The sequence below is a fragment of the Pelophylax lessonae genome (assembly GCF_965119305.1).
Source record: "Pelophylax lessonae genome assembly, chromosome: 9".
NCBI classification, from domain to species: Eukaryota; Metazoa; Chordata; class Amphibia; order Anura; family Ranidae; genus Pelophylax; species Pelophylax lessonae.
Genome location: NC_138776.1, coordinates 258582115 through 258594522, shown reverse-complemented (window position 1 = coordinate 258594522; position 12408 = coordinate 258582115). Strand labels below are relative to the sequence as shown.

The window sequence follows — 12408 nt, the reverse complement described above, 5'->3', positions numbered from 1 at the left end:
GTGACAGATTCTGGCGCCCAGTGGACTATTTAAAGCCAGCAGCATGAGCCATTAGTTGCTGGAAGATCTTCAGCTTCTCCCGTGTACTCCTGTGTTCCTGTTCTTGTTATTATTGGATTTCCTGTTACCAACCCAGCATGTCTTTGACCTGCTTGTCTCCATTCCCGGCTTTGACCCTTGGCTTGTTCCAGTGACCCCGCTTCTGCCTACTGATCCATGCTTGACCCCTGGCTTGCTCCTCTGACTCCGCTACTGCCTGATTACCAGTGTATGACCCCGGCTGACTCCTGCCCTTGCTTGCTGCTTACTCCTGGCTGACCTTCTGTGCATGACTTCTGGCCTGGCTCCTGACTCTGCTCCTGGCTTTCCCTGCTTTCAATTCTCACCCGGTACTCCTGAGGGACTCCTGCTGCCCGGCAGTGCATCCTGCTCATCAGCTGCCATCCAGCGGATATCGGTTTATCACCTCTGCCTGTCGAAGCTGCCAACCCCCTGCTTCTCTAAGCATAGCACTCCCTGTTACCACCTTCAGGGATGCTCTGCCCTTAGCCACAAGGGAAGCCCTCTCAGAAATTCAGCCTGCGACCAGGTACGTGACATGTGCCTAGATTCACGGTTAAATGTGTGAATGAATAAAGGGCGATCGGTGGTTTTAGTCGGTCTAGTGTGAGTGGTCATGGATTTAACCAATGCCTAATTGAGTACCTCCGTAGGGTATCCCTGCTCAAGAAATGTATCATACATCTTAAGTTGTCTTTGTTGGTCATTTTCATTAGAGCAAATTTGTGGGACTCTCATAAACTTAGAGATGGGCGTGCTGTTGAGTAGGTGTTTAGGGTGTGCACTTTAATAATGCAACAGTATATTTCTGTCAATAAGTTTAGTAAAAAGGGATGTAACCAAGGTACTCTGGGAGTTTGTGATCATTACACCAAGAAAGGTGAAATTTCTGGATTAAACACAATCCCTGTAAAGATATTATTCAAGAAATCAACAAAATCGAAGAACTGAACTTCATCACCTGCCCAAATGAGGCAAATGTCGTCTATGTATCTTAACCAACATTTGATATGGTTAGAAAAAGCATCAGAAGGATAAATATAGCATTCCTTGAGGTAATCAACAAAGAGATTTGCAAAAGAGGGGACTGTGGGGATTCCCATGGCATTTTCATCGGTCTGTGCATATTTGGTCCCCTCAAATGCAAAATACTTGTTTGTGAGCACAAAGTCAAGACATTCGATCAAAAACTTATTTGGTACATTTGACAGTTCTAAACCAGTCAGAAAATGCCTAACAGCCTGCAATCCGGCTTCATTAGGTATGCATGTGTACAAGGATCTTATGTCCATGGTTGCAAGTTTTCACCCATCATCAAAATTTGAAAAGGCATTATATTTCTACAAAATGTTGTTTGTATGCCTAATATAAGCCGGTAACTTTCTCACCAAGGGTTGTAAGTGGTAATCAAGGAATTGGGCCAACGGTTGGGTGATCGACCCCGTCTCAGAAACAATCAGTCTGAATTTTTGTGGATTTGTGCCTATGGATTTTGGGTAAACCATAAATGACCGGACAGGAAGGGTGTTCATTATATAGAAATGCAGCAGTGTCTTCAGATATCCAACCATTCTACTTTCCAATGTCAATCAAGGAGCTTAATGCATTCTTGGTTCCTTGCAACGGGTTATTTTTAAGCTCAACATAACTTGTATCAGACAACATAGTAAGCATGCCCTCCTTGTCAAATATTAAATGGTGTCAGTTGCCTAGCGGGCATTATATTTGTTGACGTGTGAAAATGTTGTTTGGTCTTAAGAGATCTTTTAAATTTAAACATCTCAACCTTAAAGTGAAAGTTCTGAAATCTGGCAGTAGGGCAAAAATAAAGGCCCTTGGATAGGATTTGTAACTCACCCTCTTGGACTAGATGACAAATTTATCACTGGGCACGCTTCATGCCCCGACGACTGCTGCATAGAGGTTTAGCGCAGCTGCCTCTTGATGCCCCTCCTGGATCATCGTCGCTTCTTGCAACCAGAAAATGGAGACTCCCCCCACCATCCACACTACATTCTCTGACGGCTCTACTCCACCATCCACACTATATTCTCAGATGGCTCTCCCCCACCATCCACACTACATTCTCCGACAGCTCTCCTCCACCATCCACACTATATTCTCAGATGGCTCTCCCCCACCATCCACACTACATTCTCCGACAGCTCTCCCCCACCATCCACACTACATTTTCCGACAGCTCTCCTCCACCATCCACACTACATTCTCCGACTGCTCTCCTCCACCATCCACACTACATTCTCCGACAGCTCTCTTCCACCATCCACACTACATTCTCTGACAGCTCTCCTCCACCATCCACACTACATTCTCCGACAGCTCTCCTCCACCATCTACACTACATTCTCCGACAGTTCTCCTCCACCATCTACACTACATTCTCTGACAGCTCTCCTCCACCATCCACACTACATTCTCCGACAGCTCTCCTCCACCATCTACACTACATTCTCCGACAGTTCTTCACCACCATCCACACTACATTCTCCAACAGCTCTCCTCCACCATCCACACTACATTCTCCGACAGCTCTCCTCCACCATCCACATTACATTCTCTGCCAGCTCTCCTCCACCATCCAAACTTCATTCTCCGACAGCTCTCCTCTACCATCTACACTACATTCTCCGACAGCTCTCATCCACCATCCACACTACATTCTCCGACAGCTCTCCTCCACCATCCACACTACATTCTCCGACAGCTCTCCTCCACCATCCACACTACATTCTCCGACAGCTCTCCTCCCACCATCCACACTACATTCTCCGACAGCTCTCCCCACCATCCACACTACATTCTCCGACAGCTCTCCCCACCATCCACACTACATTCTCCGACAGCTCTCCCCACCATCCACACTACATTCTCCGACAGCTCTCCTCCCACCATCCACACTACATTCTCCGACAGCTCTCCTCCACCATCTTCACTACATTCTCTGACAGCTCTCCTCCACCATCCACACTACATTCTCCGACAGCTCTCCTCCACCATCTATACTACATTCTCCGACAGCTCTCCTCCACCATCCACACTACATTCTCCGACAGCTCTCCTCCACCATCCACACTACATTCTCCGACAGCTCTCCTCCACCATCCACACTACATTCTCCGACAGCTCTCCTCCCACCATCCACACTACATTCTCCGACAGCTCTCCTCCACCATCTACACTACATTCTCTGACAGCTCTCCTCCACCATCCACACTACATTCTCCGACAGCTCTCCTCCACCATCTACACTACATTCTCCGACAGCTCTCCTCCCACCATCCACACTACATTCTCCGACAGCTCTCCTCCACCATCTTCACTACATTCTCTGACAGCTCTCCTCCACCATCCACACTACATTCTCCGACAGCTCTCCTCCACCATCTATACTACATTCTCCGACAGCTCTCCTCCACCATCCACACTACATTCTCCGACAGCTCTCCTCCACCATCCACACTACATTCTCCGACAGCTCTCCTCCACCATCCACACTACATTCTCCGACAGCTCTCCTCCCACCATCCACACTACATTCTCCGACAGCTCTCCTCCACCATCTACACTACATTCTCTGACAGCTCTCCTCCACCATCCACACTACATTCTCCGACAGCTCTCCTCCACCATCTACACTACATTCTCCGACAGTTCTCCTCCACCATCTACACTACATTCTCTGACAGCTCTCCTCCACCATCCACACTACATTCTCCAACAGCTCTCCTCCACCATCTACACTACATTCTCCGACAGTTCTCCACCACCATCCACACTACATTCTCCAACAGCTCTCCTCCACCATCCACACTACATTCTCCGACAGCTCTCCTCCACCATCCACATTACATTCTCCGCCAGCTCTCCTCCACCATCCAAACTTCATTCTCCGAAAAGCTCTCCTCTACCATCTACACTACATTCTCCGACAGCTCTCATCCACCATCCACACTACATTCTCCGACAGCTCTCCTCCACCATCCACACTACATTCTCTGACAGCTCTCCTCCACCATCCACACTACATTCTCCACATACTACCACAGACTCTACCTAAAAATGTCACCAGGTTGTACTATAAAATTTATTTTTAAATGATACATTTCTATGGACTAGTTCCGAGTTCCATTTGGTAAATTCCACTGTATGTTTATCAGCAGAAGTGTTTTCTACAATGTCTATTTAGATTTCCTTTATGTGTAAAACATTTCCACAAGTCTGATCATTAACATAAAAGCCTTTCAATTGTGTTTTTCCTGGTGGCTGACCAGGCTTTCTTTCTTACTGAAACGTTTCCCACACTCTGGACAAGAAAAAGGACGCTCACCGGTGTGAATTCTCTGGTGCCTCAGAAGTTTTGCTTTCTCAGAGAAAGATTTCCCGCACTCTGAACATAAAAACGGACGCTCACCCGTGTGAATTCTCTTATGCTTAACAAGGTTTCCTTTGTCATTGAAATGTTTCCCGCATTCAGAACAGGAATAGGGACGTTCCCCTGTGTGAGTTCTCTTGTGTCACTGAAGGTCCGATTTCTGAATGAAAGATTTCCCGCACTCTGAACATAAAAAAGGACGCTCACCAGTGTGAATTCTCTGGTGTTTTAGAAGGTCTTCTTTCTGAATGAAACATTTCCCGCACTCCAAACATGGATATGGACGCTCACCAGTGTGAGTCCTCTGATGTTTGAGAAGATTTCCTTTGTCATTGAAATATTTCCCACACTCCGAACATGAATAAAGATACCTGCATGTGTGACTTTTCTGATGTTTGAGAAGTGTTTTTTTCTCAGTGAAACATTTCCCGCACTCTAAACATACGAAAAAACGCTCACCCGTGTGACTGACCTGTTCTTTATAAAGTACTCCGTTTTTATTGAGATATTTCTTACATACCAAACACGTCAAGGAATTCTCTGCTGTGTTCCTCGGGATGTCTACTGTACTTACCGATGATTTCATAGGAGTAGAGGGATCCACTGACCTCTCCACGGAGTAAGCTATGTGATGAGCATTTTGATCAATGTGATTTATTCCTGAAGAATATTGTGCAATATTATTATCTTCTGCATTACAATCTGAAGATAAAATAAGATGTCCCTCTGAGGTATTCCAGACATTGTATCCACCTGTTGGGAAGTCATTTTAAATAAGTATTCTGCATGCTTTGCATTGAGTCATCATATACTCTATATCAGGGATCTTCAAACTATGGCCCTCCAGTTGTTCAGGAACTACAATTCCCATCATGCCTAGTCATGTCTGTGTGAATGTCGGAGTTTTACAATGCCTCATGGGATGTGTAGTTCCGCAACAGCTGGAGGGTCGTAGTTTGAGGATCCCTGCTCTATATTCTACAAACTCAAAAATTCCTCAGAAATTTTGGTTTGGAATTAGGTGCAATTTTGACACCAAACTAATTAAAAGGAACACTTTTTAATCAGAGTACAACATTAAGTCAGTTAAACTCCTGGGATATTGATCTGGTCAGTTAAGTAGCAGAGGGGGTTGTTAATCAGTTTAAGCTGCTTTGGTGTTAATGAAATTAACAACAGGTGCACTAGATAGGCAACAATGAGATGGCCTCCAAAACAGGAATGGTTTTACAGGTGGAGGTCAGTGACATTTTTTTTTCCCTACTCATCTTTTCTGACTGTTTTTCATTAGGTTTTGCATTTGGCTGGGGTCAGTGTCACTATTGGTAGCATGAGGCCATACCTGGACCCTATAGAGGTTGCACAGGCAGTTGAATTCCTCCAGGATGGCACATCAATATGTCCCATTTAAATTGAATGCGCTATCAGACAACAGCAAACTGAGCGCACATACATGTAATCAAGTGCCACATCCCATATGTACTAGAAAATGGATTGTTGGAGAAACATGGACTTTGAAGGCACTGGGTTAATTAAAATAACAATTTTATTGATTCACAACTAAAATACATCGAAAATGTGAACACCTTCCCCTCGAAAAAGGCGTTGATATATATAACCACTGTATCTGACTAGCAAAGTATAGATATACATACAAACAATGGTAATTGCGGTAATTTTTAAATACGTCACATCAAGAGGATCTCATAGAAGATGACAAATGTGTAGACTGCCGTCCATCGAGATCGATCGATGTGATGATAGATATACAGAAAATTCATAGAGCTAAATTGCTCGACATGTTTCGCTTGAACAAGCTTCTGCTGGAGCTGGTAGTTAAATGCTCTGTGTAAAGTGAAAACAACAGCATAGTATCAGGCATAGAGGCAGAGTGTGATGACGAGGAAGGTGGAGTCAGCAGCCGGGAGCAACATGAAAGCAGTTAATAAAGGTACAAGTCATATCCATGCAGAAATGGGCGCCTGAAGTTGCTTGTAAAGGTCAAATAAGTCCAGCCAATATGGTAATTCTGTAAGGAAACATATAAGGCAAAGTTGCCTGATAAAAGGATCAGCAGGCGTCTAAAGCAGGAATTAATGCCCATGATAGCAGCTCAAAAGCGTGTCTCTACCTTCCCCGGATGGGGATGTACCATAGCCAAGAGCATTTAACTACCAGCTCCAGAAGAAACTGTTCAAACGAAACATGTCGAGCAATTTAGCTCTATGAATTTTCTGTATATCTATCATCACATCGATCATATACTTTGCTAGTCAGATACAGTGGTTATATATATCAACGCCTTTTTTGAGGGGAGGTGTTCACATTTTCGATGTACAGTATTTTAGTTGTGAATCAATAAAATTGTTATCTTAATTAACCCAGTGCCTTCAAAGTTCATGTTTCTCCAACAATCCATTTTCTAATGCGTGCCATTGCCAGAAGGTTTGCTGTGTCTCCCAGCACAGTCTCAAGAGCATGGAGACAGGCAGTTACTTAAAGAAAGCTGGACAGGGCCGCTGAAGGTCCTTAACACATCAGCAGGACCGGTATCTGCTTCTTTGTGCAAGGAGGAGCAGGATGAGCACTGCCAGAGCCCTACAAAATGACCTCCAGCAGGCCACTGGTGTGAATGTCTCTGACCAAACAATCAGAAACAGCATTCATGAGGGTGGCCTGAGGGCCCGACGTCCTCTAGTGGGTTCTTGGCACCATGAAGATCGATTGGCATTTGCCATTGAACACCAGAATTGGCAGCTCCACCACTGGTACCCTTTTGCCTTTGAACACCAGAATTGGCAGGTCCGCCACTGGCGCCCTGTACTTTTCACAGATGGGACCAGGTTCACCCTGAGCACATGTGACAAACGTTAAAGGGTCTGGAAAACCCGCCGAGAACCTTATGCTGCCTGTAACATCATGCAGCATGACCTGTTTGGTGGTGGGTCAGTGATGGTCTGGGGAGGCATATCCATGGAGGGATGCACAGACCTCTACAGGCTAGACAATGACATTAGGTATTGCAATAAAATCATTGGACCCATTGTTAAATCCTATACTGGTGCAGTGGGTCCTGGGTTCCTCCTGGTGCACAACAATGTCATGTGGCGAGAGTATGCAGCCAGTTCCTGGAGGATGAAGGAATTGATACCATTGAATAGCCATCTTGCTCGCCTAACCTAAATCCAATAGAACACCTCTGGGACATTATGGAAGAAAATTACCGTGAAGGTTGGCCTAAGCCCCTAAAGGTATATATATATATCAAAAAAAATAGAGAAAGTATGGGTTTTAAGGGCCGATTGGGAGAAGGAAAACCAAGAATCGATAACTTAAAAATTTAACATTTTATTAGATTAACCATATAAAAAAATATCTAGTGTGTACATGAGGGACCACCAAACGAACAGGAAATCCCCCATATATTCACCAAAACATTAAAAACTGCACAGAAATATATCCCTGGTAGGGAAACAATACATGCTTCAAGCTGATGTTGGTGCAAGAAGTCTTTGTTGATATTCGGTTTGAGGGTCCCAATGAGCCAACGCGTTTCGCATCGGGCTTCGTCAGGGCCAGAGAGACCGAGTAATACCAATATTCTTGCTGTGTGTGGGAGTATTAATAGTAGGCAGGATATATGAATCCCTATAGTAATAGGTGTCTTATGACAACGGCTGATGATGTAGACCAGTCTGGGTATTATTTCTTCAGCTAATATAGAGCCCCCGTATTGTGGCAGCAATCCTTTGAGTATAACCCTCTATGGAGATTCCCCCTCTTAGTGGCTTATACAAGTCAGAGACGCACTGTATTATGGCTCCTTAGTTTATTGTCAAAGGCATAATTCTCCATCCCATACTTGGGATCCACTTTATTGGAGGAGACCTTTCATAGACAAACCACACAGTGCAGGAGTATACTACAACATATTCCAAAAGAGGGTATGGAGACAGGATATTGGATGGTTCCTATTATATACCGCTCACAGCCATGATATGATATTTATGACTTTCGGAGTAAACCTTCCGGGGTAGTAGCTGACCGTGTATCCTGCCAGAAGGATATCAGGCAGGATAATCTAATAAAATGTTCAATTTTTAAAGTGGAGTTCCACCCTAAAATTACTCTTCTGTCCATCTTCTTGGTCCGGGTCACCTTAAAAAGAAATGGATAATCGCATTTTTTTTTTTATTTTTACTTACCTTGGATTAGAAGAAAATATACTTACCTTACTTCCTCTTCCTCCCCTCGGCGGCCACGGCCCGTCATCACTTCCTGGCTTGCAATGATTCCTGGGAGCTGAACGTCATCGCTCCCAGGAATCAATGCGCCTGCACCGGCCCCGACGTCAGTTCCGGTGCACACGCGTCATTCCCTTCTAAACAGCTTCTGGGCAATACATTTAAGTAAGTGTTTCTTCTTGCAGGTAAGTGCAACCCGGGACAGATCAGAGGCTAGCCATTGTGGAATGCACTAGCCCTGACTGTCCCGGGGGTATTTTTATGTCATTTTTTTTTTTTTTAGGTGGAACTCCGCTTTAAGTTATCGATTCTTGGTTTTCCTTCTCCCAATCGGCCCTTAAAATCCATACTCTCTCTTTTATTTTTATATCTGGGACATTACACACTACTTACTATTTTGAGTTGCTGCAATTAAATTTCAGCAAAATGGATTAGCCTGCTGCATAATTTTTTCACTTTGACTTTCAGGGTGTCATTTCCGTCAAACGATGTGGCATCCTTTCTTTCCTAACACATTACCCAGCCCATACCAGTATACATCCTAACACATTACCCAGTCCATACCAGTATAGATATCCAGCATGATACTTTTCTCCATAGAGATCTGATGTGTTTTCAAAGTGTTCCTTTAATTTCTGTGACCAGTTTAAAATACAGAACACCCAAATGACACTGGGTAACAGTCTTTGTCAACTACATATTGTTATGGTGAGAATGGGGATGGATCCTTCTCGCTCCCTGGAAAAATGATGGCAATGGAGTAATATAAAGCAGTGGTTGACAGCTTATCAATATGGTAGCCTCAAGCACCCTCATTGACCCCACCAAAGGACCTCAATAAAATTAAGTGTTTGCAATTTTACAAAAACCTTTGGACTAAAAGACTTTGAACATACTACGGTAGAAGGTCAGAGACTTAATATTCTATAAGAGATGGTCGGAAAGTCAAAACATATTGCAAGAGGAGTTAAAGAGTGAGGACATGCTGCAGGAGGCAGAGATTGGGAACTTCTCTTTCTCATACAAACATCACATTTTAGGAATGTAAATTCGTTTTTCGTATGGTGTACCGTAGCTCTTCCTCATTTGTTGGGAACATGACGTTATATTGAGGAATGGAGATGGACCTTTCATATGGTGTACAGTATCTCCTCCTCATTTGTTGGGAATATGAAATTAAATTGAGGAACGGATGTTGGAACTTTCATATGCTGTACAGTATGTAAAATGAAAATGGGATTTGTTTTTTATTACTCACTTGAGTTCATAGGTAGAGAAGATTCCTTCTGTTTACTTTCCATAATCATCTCCCCCTCCTCCATAGACTGCTGATCTCCACTCACCAACCTCTCTTCTTCTTCCTCTTTAATCTCAACTTTGATGTCTTCCAGTTCTTCATCCTGGACCCCAAAGAGGATAGAATATATTTATCAAAAGAAACAAGAAATTACTTAGAAGATTATCATCCCATACTTTTTGAATTTTAGACCTTCAGTCCCACCTACCTGATGATGGTGAGGGATGGTGTGATCTTCCTGTGTGGAATCCCGGGAATACAGAGGACGGGGACATCTCTCTGGTGGGTTCCCATTACTGGATCCATCTGTAGGAAACACACACACTGACTGAATACATTGTTTCTATGTGTTTATCAGATGATGGGGGATCTAGGTGGACCCTCTGTACTGCTCTCTCCTTTACAATAAAGTCTCTTCTTACCTGATGATGTGAAGGCCGGCTGGCTCGCCAAATTGCTAAGGGCTCTTTGAAGTTTTTTGTCTGTGTTCTTCTCTGTGTAGGAAACACACACACTGACTGAATACATTGTTTCTATGTGTTTATCAGATGATGGGGGATCTAGGTGGATCCTCCGTACTGCTCTCTCCTTTACAATAAAGTCTCTTCTTACCTGATGATGTGAAGGCCGGCTGGCTCGCCAAATTGCTAAGGGCTCTTTGAAGTTTTTTGTCTGTGTTCTTCTCTGTGTAGGAAACACACACACTGACTGAATACATTGTTTCTATGTGTTTATCAAATGATGGGGGATCTAGGTGGATCCTCCGTACTGCTCTCTCCTTTACAATAAAGTCTCCTCTTACCCGGTGATGTGAGGGGCGGCTGATTCTCCATCATGACGTCCTTGTAGAGATCCTTGTGTCCTTCTAAATACTCCCACTCCTCCATGGAGAAATAGACAGTGACATCCTGACACCTTATAGGAACCTGACACACACAATGATACAGTCACCATCCAGACACATCCCTTGTCTGTTACTGGATAATGTCCCAGAATTCCCGGCACCGCTTACCTCTCCAGTCAGCAGATCAATGATCTTGTTGGCGACTTCTAGAATCTTCTTGGCACTGGTTACCTCTGTTGTCAGGCATTGAGGTGGAGGCACTGTGATGGAAAATGTCCTGGGGAAACAGCTGCTGGGTGTTGATGTTTTCTTCAGTACTTGATATTCCTGTGTAAAGAGAGCATTCAACAGTTATTACTACAGACCTCCCAGAATTCCCACCACCTCTTTAGTCAGGTCATTACAAAGACATAAGAAATGTCATGTGACCTCCCAGAATCCTCCTCACCTCTCCGGTCAGGTCTGTGTTTTATTAATAGAGATAAGAGTGATGTCATGTGACCTCCCAGAATCCTCCTCACCTCTCCGGTCAGGTCTGTGTTTTATTAATAGAGATAAGAGTGATGTCATGTGACCTCCCAGAATCCTCCTCACCTCTCCGGTCAGGTCTGTGTTTTAGTAATAGAGATAAGAGTGATGTCATGTGACCTCCCAAAATCCTCCTCACCTTTCCGGTCAGCAGGTAGACGATCTCCAGGGTGAGGTTTAATACCCTCTCAGTCATGTGACTTTGGTCTTTGTACATTCCTATTGATGTGGTCATGTGACCTATAGTGGACTCTCCTCTCTGTAAACGGATAATAAACCGAGAGTTATCTGGACTGTACTGGGATGAATAATGTTCCTCCATAGTTCTGACATCTCAGACTGCTTCGTATACTATATTACAGAATTTATTAAACAATTCCACTGAATGTTAATCTGAGATTCTCTTTACCTCACAACTCTAACCAAAACTTTTAATTTTAGGTTTGGAATGACTGGAGAAATGTTAGATTCTGTGTTGAGGTATTCCTAGGCCTATGTCCTGGTTGGGGAGATTTCCCTTCACATCTCAGATGATAGATGTCAATTACAGAAATTGCGAAGGAAAATTAGCCCGATTGGGATACAGACTGAGATAATTTTACAGAGGTTCTGTCATTGGTGTCAGTTGGATAAAATAAGTCCCATTGTTGATGCCAGTGGGATAAAATAAACATGTTTAGAGAGAGTGACAGTTTCGGTTTTACATCTGTCCTTCCTCGGGCCACGAGACATCTATCTATTTTCCATCATATATAAGGAGACCTTGTTCTGGCTATCAGAAAATCCATGGACTCCAATATGAGACAATAGTGATAAAGAAACAAACTTCTCAGATTTCGCAAAAACAAAGAAATACATTTGAGTATTAAGCCTCGTACACACGCGTCAAAAATTGGCAGGGAATTTTCGTCCGATCTGACGATTTTCGGCTTGTTAGTATGATGCTTCCGACAACCGACTCAGACTTTTCGGCCAAAAAAAATCTGGTGTGCAGGCTATAAAATTTTTGTTGGCCGTCAACACAACGGCCGATTTTCGTGCA

General features: G+C 43.8%; 1 protein-coding gene and 1 pseudogene across 2 annotated transcripts in view; both read right to left on the bottom strand.

Moving 5' to 3' along the window:
* LOC309563428 (uncharacterized protein) overlaps positions 1-12408 on the bottom strand; it is a gene marked incomplete at its 3' end in the record, with an annotated part of 51122 nt that overhangs the window by 18558 nt on the left and 20156 nt on the right. The gene's annotated exons all lie outside the window — the stretch shown is intronic.
* LOC309562781 lies at positions 4314-11006 on the bottom strand (annotated as a pseudogene). Its single transcript, XR_014226221.1, has 4 exons — positions 10797-11006; positions 10203-10300; positions 9956-10097; positions 4314-5206 (listed from the first exon to the last, which is right to left on the bottom strand). The product of XR_014226221.1 is annotated as an uncharacterized misc_RNA (transcript).